We start from the raw sequence: 12,442 nt of genomic DNA, 5'->3' as shown, positions 1-12,442 counted from the left end.
ACAGTCATTATATGTGGGGGGCTGCCTTTTCCTTTGGGGTATTTCTCTGAGGCAAGGTAGGCTTATTTTCTATCTTCAGGATAGTTAGTTTCTCAGGCTGTGCCGAGTTGCATAGGCAGAGATAGGCGCAATCCACGGCTGCCTCTAGTGTTGTTTGGAGAGGATTAGGGATTGCGGTCTGCAGAGTTCCCACGTCTCAGAGCTCGTTCTATGATTTTGGGTTATTGTCAGATCACTGTATGTGCTCTGACCGCTATGTCCATTGTGGTACTGAATTGCCTTTCATAACAGTACAGGAAGCCAAAAGTACTAATGATTCTCAATAGAGGGAAAGGAGAAGTTCTGAGACCATTTTTTTTTCTTTGCACTGTGTTTTGCCTTTTTTTTCCCCTAGACATTTGGGTGGTTCAGTACACAGGTGTAGCGATGGACATTAGAAGTCTGTCTTCATTTGTGGATCAGCTCTCGGCAAGAATACAAAAGATTCAAGACACTATTGATCAGAAATCTATGTTAGAACCAAGAATTCCTATTCCTGATTTGTTTTTTGGAGATAGAACTAAGTTTCTGAGTTTCAAAAATAATTGTAAATTATTTCTGGCCTTGAAACCTCGCTCCTCTGGTGATCCAGTTCAACAGGTTTTGATTGTTATTTCTTTTTTGCGCGGCGACCCTCAGGACTGGGCATTTTCTCTTGCGTCAGGAGATCCTGCATTGAGTAATATCGATGCGTTTTTCCTGGCGCTCGGATTGCTGTACGATGAAGCTAATTCAGTGGATCAGGCAGAGAAAAATTTGCTGGCTCTTTGTCAGGGTCAGGATGAGATAGAGGTATATTGTCAGAAATTTAGAAAGTGGTCCGTGCTCACTCAATGGAATGAATCTGCGCTGGCAGCTATGTTCAGAAAGGGTCTCTCTGAAGCCCTTAAGGATGTCATGGTGGGATTTCCTATGCCTGCTGGTTTGAATGAGTCTATGTCTTTGGCCATTCAGATCGGTAGACGCTTGCGTGAGCGTAAATCTGTGCACCATTTGGCGGTATTACCTGAGCTTAAACCTGAGCCTATGCAGTGCGATAGGACTTTGACCAGAGTTGAACGGCAAGAACACAGACGTCTGAATGGGCTGTGTTTCTACTGTGGTGATTCCACTCATGCTATCTCTGATTGTCCTAAACGCACTAAGCGGTTCGCTAGGTCTGCCACCATTGGTACGGTACAGTCAAAATTTCTTCTGTCCGTTACCTTGATCTGTTCTTTGTCATCGTATTCTGTCATGGCATTTGTGGATTCAGGCGCTGCCCTGAATTTGATGGACTTGGAGTATGCTAAGCGTTGTGGGTTTCTCTTAGAGCCCTTGCAGTGTCCTATTCCATTGAGAGGAATTGATGCCACGCCTTTGGCCAAGAATAAGCCTCAATACTGGACCCAGCTGACCATGTGCATGGCTCCTGCACATCAGGAGGTTATTCGCTTTCTGGTGTTGCATAATCTGCATGATGTGGTCGTGTTGGGGTTGCCATGGCTACAAGCCCACAATCCAGTATTAGATTGGAAATCCATGTCGGTGTCCAGCTGGGGTTGTCAGGGGGTACATGGTGATGTTCCATTTCTGTCAATTTCGTCATCCACCCCTTCTGAGGTTCCAGAGTTCTTGTCTGATTACCGGGATGTATTTGATGAGCCCAAGTCCGATGCCCTACCTCCGCATAGGGATTGTGATTGTGCTATCAATTTGATTCCTGGTAGTAAATTCCCAAAAGGTCGACTGTTTAATTTATCCGTGCCTGAGCACGCCGCTATGCGCATTTATGTGAAAGAATCCCTGGAGAAGGGGCATATTCGCCCGTCATCATCACCATTAGGAGCAGGGTTCTTTTTTGTAGCCAAGAAGGATGGTTCGCTGAGACCTTGTATAGATTACCGCCTTCTAAATAAGATCACGGTTAAATTTCAGTACCCCTTGCCATTGTTATCTGATTTGTTTGCTCGGATTAAGGGGGCTAGTTGGTTCACCAAGATAGATCTTCGTGGTGCATATAATCTGGTGCGAATCAGGCGAGGAGATGAATGGAAAACTGCATTTAATACGCCCGAGGGTCATTTTGAGTATCTAGTGATGCCATTCGGACTTGCCAATGCTCCATCAGTGTTTCAGTCCTTTATGCATGACATCTTCCGAGAGTACCTGGATAAATTCCTGATTGTGTACTTGGATGACATTTTGGTCTTCTCGGATGATTGGGAGTCTCATGTGAAGCAGGTCAGAACAGTTTTTCAGGTCCTGCGTGCTAATTCTTTGTTTGTGAAGGGATCAAAGTGTCTCTTTGGTGTGCAGAAGGTTTCATTTTTGGGTTCATCTTTTTCCCTTCTACTATCGAGATGGATCCTGTTAAGGTCCAAGCCATCCATGATTGGACTCAGCCGACATCTCTGAAAAGTCTGCAAAAGTTCCTGGGCTTTGCTAATTTTTATCGTCGCTTCATCTGCAATTTTTCCAGTATTGCCAAACCATTGACCGATTTGACCAAGAAGGGTGCTGATTTGGTCAATTGGTCTTCTGCTGCTGTGGAAGCTTTTCAAGAGTTGAAGCGTCGTTTTTCTTCTGCCCCTGTGTTGTGTCAACCAGATGTTTCTCTTCCGTTCCAGGTCGAGGTTGATGCTTCTGAGATTGGAGCAGGGGCTGTTTTGTCGCAGAGAGGTTCTGATTGCTCAGTGATGAAACCATGCGCTTTTTTTTTTCCAGGAAGTTTTCGCCTGCTGAGCGAAATTATGATGTGGGCAACCGAGAGTTGCTGGCCATGAAGTGGGCATTCGAGGAGTGGCGTCATTGGCTTGAAGGAGCTAAGCATCGCGTGGTGGTATTGACTGATCATAAGAACTTGACTTATCTTGAGTCTGCCAAGCGGTTGAATCCTAGACAGGCTCGTTGGTCGCTGTTTTTTGCTCGTTTTGACTTTGTGATTTCGTACCTTACGGGCTCTAAAAATGTGAAGGCGGATGCTCTGTCTAGGAGTTTTGTGCCCGACTCTCCGGGTTTGTCTGAGCCGGCGGGTATCCTCAAGGAAGGAGTAATTGTGTCTGCCATCTCCCCTGATTTGCGGCGGGTGCTGCAAAAATTTCAGGCTAATAAACCTGATCGTTGTCCAGCGGAGAGACTGTTTGTCCCTGATAGGTGGACCAATAAAGTTATCTCTGAGGTTCATTGTTCGGTGTTGGCTGGTCATCCTGGAATCTTTGGTACCAGAGAGTTGGTGGCTAGATCCTTTTGGTGGCCGTCTCTGTCGCGGGATGTGCGTGCTTTTGTGCAGTCCTGTGGGATTTGTGCTCGGGCTAAGCCCTGCTGTTCTCGTGCCAGTGGGTTGCTTTTGCCCTAGCCGGTCCCGAGGAGGCCTTGGACACATATCTCTATGGATTTTATTTCTGATCTTCCCGTTTCTCAAAAGATGTCAGTCATTTGGGTGGTCTGTGATCGCTTTTCTAAGATGGTCCATCTGGTACCCTTGTCTAAATTGCCTTCCTCCTCTGATTTGGTGCCATTGTTCTTCCAGCATGTGGTTCGTTTACATGGCATTCCAGAGAATATCGTTTCTGACAGAGGTTCCCAGTTTGTTTCAAGGTTTTGGCGAGCCTTTTGTGGTAGGATGGGCATTGACTTGTCTTTTTCCTCGGCTTTCCATCCTCAGAATAATGGCCAGACCGAACGAACCAATCAGACCTTGGAAACATATCTGAGATGCTTTGTTTCTGCCGATCAGGATGACTGGGTGTCCTTTTTGCCTTTGGCTGAGTTCGCCCTTAATAATCGGGCCAGCTCGGCTACCTTGGTTTCGCCATTTTTCTGCAATTCTGGGTTCCATCCTCATTTCTCTTCAGGACAGGTTGAGTCTTCGGACTGTCCTGGTGTGGATACTGTGGTGCACAGGTTGCAGCAGATTTGGACTCATGTAGTGGACAATTTGACCTTGTCCCAGGAGAAGGCTCAACGTTTCGCTAATCGCAGACGCCGTGTGGGTCCCCGACTTCGTGTTGGGGATCTGGTTTGGTTATCTTCTCGTCATATTCCTATGAAGGTTTCCTCTCCTAAGTTTAAACCTCGTTTCATTGGTCCGTATAGGATTTCTGAGGTTCTTAATCCTGTGTCTTTTCGTCTGACCCTTCCAGATTCTTTTTCCATACATAACGTATTCCATAGGTCATTGTTGCGGAGATACGTGGCACCTATGGTTCCATCTGTTGATCCTCCTGCCCCGGTTTTGGTGGAGGGGGAATTGGAGTATATTGTGGAGAAGATTTTGGATTCTCGTGTTTCTAGACGGAAACTCCAGTATCTGGTTAAATGGAAGGGTTATGCTCAGGAAGATAATTCCTGGGTTTTTGCCTCTGATGTCCATGCTCCCGATCTTGTTCGTGCCTTTCATGTGGCTCATCCTGGTCGGCCTGGGGGCTCTTTTGAGGGTTCGGTGACCCCTCCTCAAGGGGAGGTACTGTTGTGAATTCTGTGGCAGAGCTCCCTCCTGTGGTCACAAGTGGTACTTCGGCTGATTCTCTCTGTGAGCTTCTGTTGGTGGAGGGAAGTGGTACTGTGGCTTCTGAGTTTCCTCCCTCAGGTGATCTGGTGAGGTCGTTAGGTGCTTCTCTACTTAACTCCACCTAATGCTTTGATCCTGGCTTCCTGTCAGTGTTCCTGTGTTGGACTTGCTTTTTCCTGGATCATTCCTGTGGCCTGCTGCTCTGCATAGCTAAGTTCTTCTTTGCTATTTGTTTGCTATTTTTTCTGTCCAGCTTGTCTAATTTGTTGCTGGAAGCTTTGGGACGCAGAGGGTGTACCTCCGTGCCGTTAGTTCGGTACGAAGGGTCTTTTTGCCCCCTTTGCGTGGTTTTCTTTAGGGTTTTGTGTAGACCGCAAAGTTGCCTTTTCTATCCTCGCTCTGTTAAGAAAGTCGGGCCTCACTTTGCTGAATCTATTTCATCTCTACGTTTGTCTTTTCATCTTAACTCACAGTCATTATATGTGGGGGGCTGCCTTTTCCTTTGGGGTATTTCTCTGAGGCAAGGTAGGCTTATTTTCTATCTTCAAGCTAGTTAGTTTCTCAGGCTGTGCCGAGTTGCATAGGCAGAGATAGGCGCAATCCACGGCTGCCTCTAGTGTTGTTTGGAGAGGATTAGGGATTGCGGTCTGCAGAGTTCCCACGTCTCAGAGCTCGTTCTATGATTTTGGGTTATTGTCAGATCACTGTTTGTGCTCTGACCGCTATGTCCATTGTGGTACTGAATTGCCTTTCATAACAGGCTCCCCATCCTTCTCCCGTGTGTGCACGGCTCCCCATCCTTCTCCCCTGTGTGCACGGCTCCCCATCCTTCTCCCCTGTGTGCACGGCTCCCCACTTTTTTTCCCTGTCATACTTACCTCTCACCGCGCAGCACAGAACTTCCTGGCATCTCTGCAACGTCTTCCTTCCTGTCTTCAGCGGTCACATGGTAGCGCTAATTAAGGTGAGATGAATATGCGCATATTCATCACCCTTAATGATCGGTACCATGTGACCGCTGAAGACAGGATGGCGCTGAGACGCAGTTGCAGCCACCGCTGGAGGAAGGTGAGTATTACGTCTTCAGGGAGGGAGGGGGGCGGGAAGGAGGGAGGGAGGAGGGGGGGCGGAAACTTGACCCCGGAGTTTTATAAAAAAAAAAAAACCTAGCTCAAGGGCGCCCCCCGCATCCCGCCGCCCTAGGCACGTGCCCTCAAGTGCCTAGTGGCAAATACGGCCCTGCTTATACATGGTTATTAGATCGCCCCTCAGTCATCTTTTTTCTAGACTAAATAATCCTAATTTCGCTAATCTATCTGGGTATTGTAGTTCTCCCATCCCCTTTATTAATTTTGTTGCCCTCCTTTGTACTCTCTCTAGTTCCATTATATCCTTCCTGAGCACCGGTGCCCAAAACTGGACACAGTACTCCATGTGTGGTCTAACTAGGGATTTGTACAGAGGCAGTATAATGCTCTCATCATGTGTATCCAGACCTCTTTTAATGCACCCCATGATCCTGTTTGCCTTGGCAGCTGCTGCCTGGCACTGGCTGCTCCAGGTAAGTTCATCATTAACTAGGATCCCCAAGTCCTTCTCCCTGTCAGATTTACCCAGTGGTTTCCCGTTCAGTGTGTAATGGTGATATTGATTCCTTCTTCCCATGTGTATAACCTTACATTTATCATTGTTAAACCTCATCTGCCACCTTTCAGCCCAAGTTTCCAACTTATCCAGATCCATCTGTAGCAGAATACTATCTTCTCTTGTATTAACTGCTTTACATAGTTTTGTATCATCTGCAAATATCGATATTTTACTGTGTAAACCTTCTACCAGATCATTAATGAATATGTTGAAGAGAACAGGTCCCAATACCGACCCCTGCGGTACCCCACTGGTCACAGCGACCCAGTTAGAGAATATATCATTTATAACCACCCTCTGCTTTCTATCACTAAGCCAGTTACTAACCCATTTACACACATTTTCCCCCAGACCAAGCATTCTCATTTTGTGTACCAACCTCTGGTGCGGCACGGTATAGTTACATATAGTTACATAGTTATTAAGGTTGAAGGAAGACTATATGTCCATCTAGTTCAACCCACAGCCTAACCTAGCATGCCCTAACATGTTGATCCAGAGGAAGGCAAAAAAAATCAAACGCTTTGGAAAAATCGAGATATATCACGTCCAATGACTCACCGTGGTCCAGCCTATAGCTTACCTCTTCATAAAAACTGATTAGATTGGTTTGACAGGAGCGATTTCTCATAAACCCATGCTGATATGGAGTTAAACAGTTATTCTCATTGAGATAATCCAGAATAACATCCCTCAGAAACCCTTCAAATATTTTACCAACAATAGAGGTTAGACTTACTGGCCTATAATTTCCAGGTTCACTTTTAGAGCCCTTTTTGAATATTGGCACCACATTTGCTATGCGCCAGTCCTGCGGAACAGACCCCGTCGCTATAGAGTCCATAAAAATAAGAAATAATGGTTTATCTATTACATTACTTAGTTCTCTTAGTACTCGTGGGTGTATGCCATCCGGACCCGGAGATTTATCTATTTTAATCTTATTTAGCCGGTTTCGCACCTCTTCTTGGGTTAGATTGGTGACCCTTAATATAGGGTTTTCATTGTTTCTTGGGATTTCACCTAGCATTTCATTTTCCACCATGAATACCGTGGAGAAGGTGTTTGTTAGCTTTTTCCTCATCATCTACAACCATTCTTTCACTATTTTTTAAGGGGCCTACATTTTCAGTTTTTATTCTTTTACTATTGATATAGTTGAAGAACAGTTTGGGATTAGTTTTACTCTCCTTAGCAATGTGCTTCTCTGTTTCCTTTTTGGCAGCTTTAATTAGTTTTTTAGATAAAGTATTTTTCTCCCTATAGTTTTTTAGAGCTTCAATGGTGCCATCCTGCTTTAGTAGTGCAAATGCTTTCTTTTTACTGTTAATTGCCTGTCTTACTTCTTTGTTTAGCCACATTGGGCTTTTCCTATTTCTAGTCATTTTATTCCCACAAGGTATAAACCGCTTACAGTGCCTATTTAGGATGTTCTTAAACATTTCCCATTTATTATCTGTATTCTTATTTCTGAGGATATTGTCCCCGTATACCAGATTAAGGGCATCTCTAAGCTGGTCAAACTTTGCCTTCTTAAAGTTCAGTGTTTTTGTGACTCCCTGACAAGTCCCCCTAGTGAAAGACAAGTTAAACTGTACAATATTGTGGTCGCTATTTCCTAGATGCCCGACCACCTGCAGATTTGTTATTCTGTCAGGTCTATTAGATAGTATTAGGTCTAAAAGTGCTGCTCCTCTGGTTGGATTCTGCACCAATTGTGAAAGATAATTTTTCTTGGTTATTAGCAGAAACCTGTTGCCTTTATGGGTTTCACAGGTTTCTGTTTCCCAGTTAATATCCTGGTAATTAACCCCTTCATGACCCAGCCTATTTTGACCTTAAAGACCTTGCCGTTTTTTGCAATTCTGACCAGTGTCCCTTTATGAGGTAATAACTCAGGAACGCTTCAATGGATCCTAGCGGTTCTGAGATTGTTTTTTCATGACATATTGGGCTTCATGTTAGTGGTAAATTTAGGTCAATAAATTCTGCGCTTATTTGTGATAAAAACGGAAATTTGGCGAAAATTTTGAAAATTTCGCAATTTTCACACTTTGAAATTTTATTCTGTTAAACCAGAGAGTTATGTGACACAAAATAGATAATAAATAACATTTCCCACACGTCTACTTTACATCAGCACAATTTTGGAAACAAAATTTTTTTTCCTAGGAAGTTATAAGAGTTAAAATTTGACCAGCGATTTCTCATTTTTACAACGAAATTTACAAAACCATTTTTTTTAGGGACCACCTCACATTTGAAGTCAGTTTGAGGGGTCTATACGGCTGAAAATACCCAAAAGTGACACCATTCTAAAAACTGCACCCCTCAAGGTGCACAAAACCACATTCAAGAAGTTTATTAACCCTTCAGGTGCTTCACAGCAGCAGAAGCAACATGGAAGGAAAAAATTAACATTTAACTTTTTAGTCACAAAAATGATTTTTCAGCAACAATTTTTTTATTTTCCCAATGGTAAAAGGAGAAACTGAACAACGAAAGTTGTTGTCCAATTTGTCCTGAGTACGCTGATACCTCATATGTGGGGGTAAACCACTGTTTGGGCGCACAGCAGGGCTTGGAAGGGAAGGAGCGCCATTTGACTTTTTGAATGAAAAATTGGCTGCACTCTTTAGCGGATACCATGTCACGTTTGGAGAGCCCCCGTGTGCCTAAAAATTGGAGCTCCCCCACAAGTGACCCCATTTTGGAAACTAGACGCCCCAAGGAACTTATCTAGATGCATAGTGAGCCCTTTAAACCCCCAGGTGCTTCACAAATTGATCTGTAAAAATGAAAAAGTACTTTTTTTTCACAAAAAAATTATTTTCACCTCAATTTTTTCATTTTCAGATGGACAACAGGATAAAATGGATCCTAAAATTTGTTGGGCAATTTCTCCTGAGTACACCTATACCTCACATGTGGGGGTAAACCACTGTTTGGGCACATGGTAAGGCTCGGAGGGGAAGGAGCGCCATTTGACTTTTTGAATGAAAAATTATCTCCATCGTTAGCGGACACCATGTCGCGTTTGGAGAGACCCTGTGTGCCTAAACATTGGAGCTCCCCCACAAGTGACCCCATTTTGGAAACTGGACCCCCCAAGGAACTTATCTAGATGCCTAGTGAGCACTTTAAACCCTCAGGTGCTTCACAAATTGATCCGTAAAAATGAAAAAGTACTTTTTTTTCACAAAAAATTTCTTTTCGCCTCAATTTTTTTATTTTCACATGGGCAATAGGATAAAATGGATCCCAAAATTTGTTGAGCAATTTCTCCCGAGTACGCCGATACCTCATATGTGGGGGTAAACCACTGTTTGGGCACACGGCAGGGCTCGGAAGGGAAGGCGCGCCTTTTGACTTTTTGAATGGAAAATTAGCTCCAATTGTTAGCGGACACCATGTCGCATTTGGAGAGCCCCTGTGTGCCTATGCATTGAAGCTCCCCCACAAGTGACCCCATTTTGGAAACTAGACCCCCCAAGGAACTTATCTAGATGCATACTGAGCACTTTGAACCCCCAGGTGCTTCACAGAAGTTTATAATGCAGAGCCATGAAAATAAAAAATAATTTTTCTTTTCTCAAAAATGATTTTTTAGCCTGGAATTTCCTATTTTGCCAATGGTAATAGGAGAAATTGGACCACAAATGTTGTTGTCCAGTTTGTCCTGAGTACGCAGATACCCCATATGTGGGGGTAAACCACTGTTTGGGCGCACGGCAGGGCTCAGAAGGGAAAGCACGCCATTTGGCTTTTTAAATGGAAATTTAGTTCCAATCATTAGCGGACACCATGTCGCGTTTGGAGAGCCCCTATGTGCCTAAACATTGGAGATCCCCCACAAATGACCCCGTTTTGGATACTAGACCCCCAAAGGAACTAATCTAGATGTGTGGTAAGCACTTTGAACCCTCAAGTGCTTCACAGAAGTTTATAACGCAGAGCCATGAAAATAAAAAAAAAAATTTCTTTTCTCAAAAATGATTTTTTAGCCCGCAATTTTTTATTTTCCCAAGGGTAACAGGAGAAATTTGACCCCAAAAGTTGTTGTCCAGTTTCTCCTGAGTACGCTGATACCCCATATGTGGGGGTAAACCACTGTTTAGGCACATGCTGGGGCTCGGAAGTGAAGTAGTGACGTTTTGAAATGCAGACTTTGATGGAATGCTCTGCGGGCGTCACGTTGCGTTTGCAGAGCCCCTGATGTGGCTAAACAGTAGAAACCCCCCACAAGTGACCCCATTTTGGAAACTAGACCCCGAAAGGAACTTATCTAGATGTGAGGTGAGCACTTTGAACCCCCAAGTGCTTCACAGAAGTTCATAACACAGAGCAGTGAAAATAATAAATACGTTTTCTTTCCTCAAAAATAATTTTTTAGCCCAGAATTTATTAATTTTCCCAAGGGTAACAGGAGAAATTTGACCCCAATATTTGTTGTCCAGTTTCTCCTGAGTACGGTGATACCCCACATGTGGGGGTAAACTACTATTTGGGCACTTGCCGGGGCTCGGAAGTGAAGTAGTGACGTTTTGAAATACAGACTTTGATGGAATGCTCTACGGGCGTCACGTTGCGTTTGCAGAGCCCCTGATGTGACTAAACAGTAGAAACCCCCCACAAGTCACCCCATTTCGGAAACTAGACCCCGAAATGAAATTATCTAGATATGTGGTGAGCACTTTCAACCCCCAAGTGCTTCACAGAAGTTCATAACACAGAGCCGTGAAAATAATAAATACGTTTTCTCTCCTCAAAAATAATTTTTTAGCCCAGAATTTTTTATTTTCCCAAGGGTTACAGGAGAAATTGGACCACAAAAGTTGTTGTCCAGTTTCTCCTGAGTACGCCGATACCCCTTGTGTGGGGGTAAACCACTGTTTGGGCACACGTCGGGGTTCAGAAGGGAAGTAGTGACTTTTGAAATGCAGACTTTGATGGAATGGTCTGCGGGCGTCACGTTGCGTTTGCAGAGCCCCTGGTGTGCCTAAACAGTAGAAACCCTCCACAAGTGACCCCATTTTGGAAACTAGACCCCCAAAGGAACTTATCTGGATATGTGGTGAGCACTTTCAACCCCCAAATGCTTTACAGAAGCTTATAACGCAGAGCCGTGAAAATAATAAATACGTTTTCTTTCCTCAAAAATAATTTTTTAGCCCAGAATTTTTTATTTTCCCAAGGGTTACAGGAGAAATTGGAGCCCAAAAGTTGTTGTCCAGTTTCTCCTGAGTACGCCGATACCCCATGTGTGGGGGTAAACCACTGTTTGGGCGCACGTCGGGGCTCAGAAGGGAAGTAGTGACTTTTGAAATGCAGACTTTGATGGAATTGTCTGCGGACGTCACGTTGCGTTTGCAGAGCCCCTGGTGTGCCTAAACAGTAGAAACCCCCCACAAGTGACCCCATTTTGGAAACTAGACCCCCCAAGGAACTTATCTAGATATGTGCTGAGCACTTTGAACCCCCAAGTGCTTCACAGACGTTTACAACGCAGAGCCGTGAAAATAAAAAATCATTTTTCTTTCCTCAAAAATTATGTTTTAGCAAGCAATTTTTTATTTTCTCAAGGGTAACAGGAGAAATTGGACCCCAGTAATTGTTGCGCAGTTTGTCCTGAGTATGCTGGTACCCCATATGTGGGGGTAAACCACTGTTTGGGCACACGTCGGGGCTCGGAAGTGAGGGAGCACCATTTGACTTTTTGAATACAAGATTGGCTGGAATCAATGGTGGCGCCATGTTGCGTTTGGAGACCCCCTGATGTGCCTAAACAGTGGAAACCCCTCAATTCTAACTCCAACACACCCCTAAACCTTATCCCAACTGTAGCCGTAACCCTAATCACAACCCTAACCCCAACACACCCCTAACCACAACCCTAATTCCAACCCAACCCTAGCCCTAAGGCTATGTGCCAACGTTGCGGATTCGTATGAGATTTTTCAGCACCATTTTTGAAAAATGCGCAGGTAAAAGGCACTGCGTTTTACCTGCGGATTTACCGCGGATTGCCAGTGTTTTTTGTGCGGATTTCACCTGTGGATTCCTATTGAGGAACAGGTGTAAAACGCTGCGGAATCCGCACAAAGAATTGACATGCTGCGGAAAATACAACACAGCGTTTCCGCGCGGTATTTTCCGCACCATGGGCACAGCAGATTTGGTTTTCCATATGTTTACATGGTACTGTAAAGCTGATGGAACACTGCTGCGAATCCGCAGCGGCCAATCCGCTGTGAATCCTCAGCC

The sequence above is a fragment of the Ranitomeya imitator genome, chromosome 1, assembly GCF_032444005.1.
Source record: "Ranitomeya imitator isolate aRanImi1 chromosome 1, aRanImi1.pri, whole genome shotgun sequence".
Lineage (NCBI taxonomy): Eukaryota > Metazoa > Chordata > Amphibia > Anura > Dendrobatidae > Ranitomeya > Ranitomeya imitator.
This window is presented reverse-complemented; position numbering follows the sequence as displayed.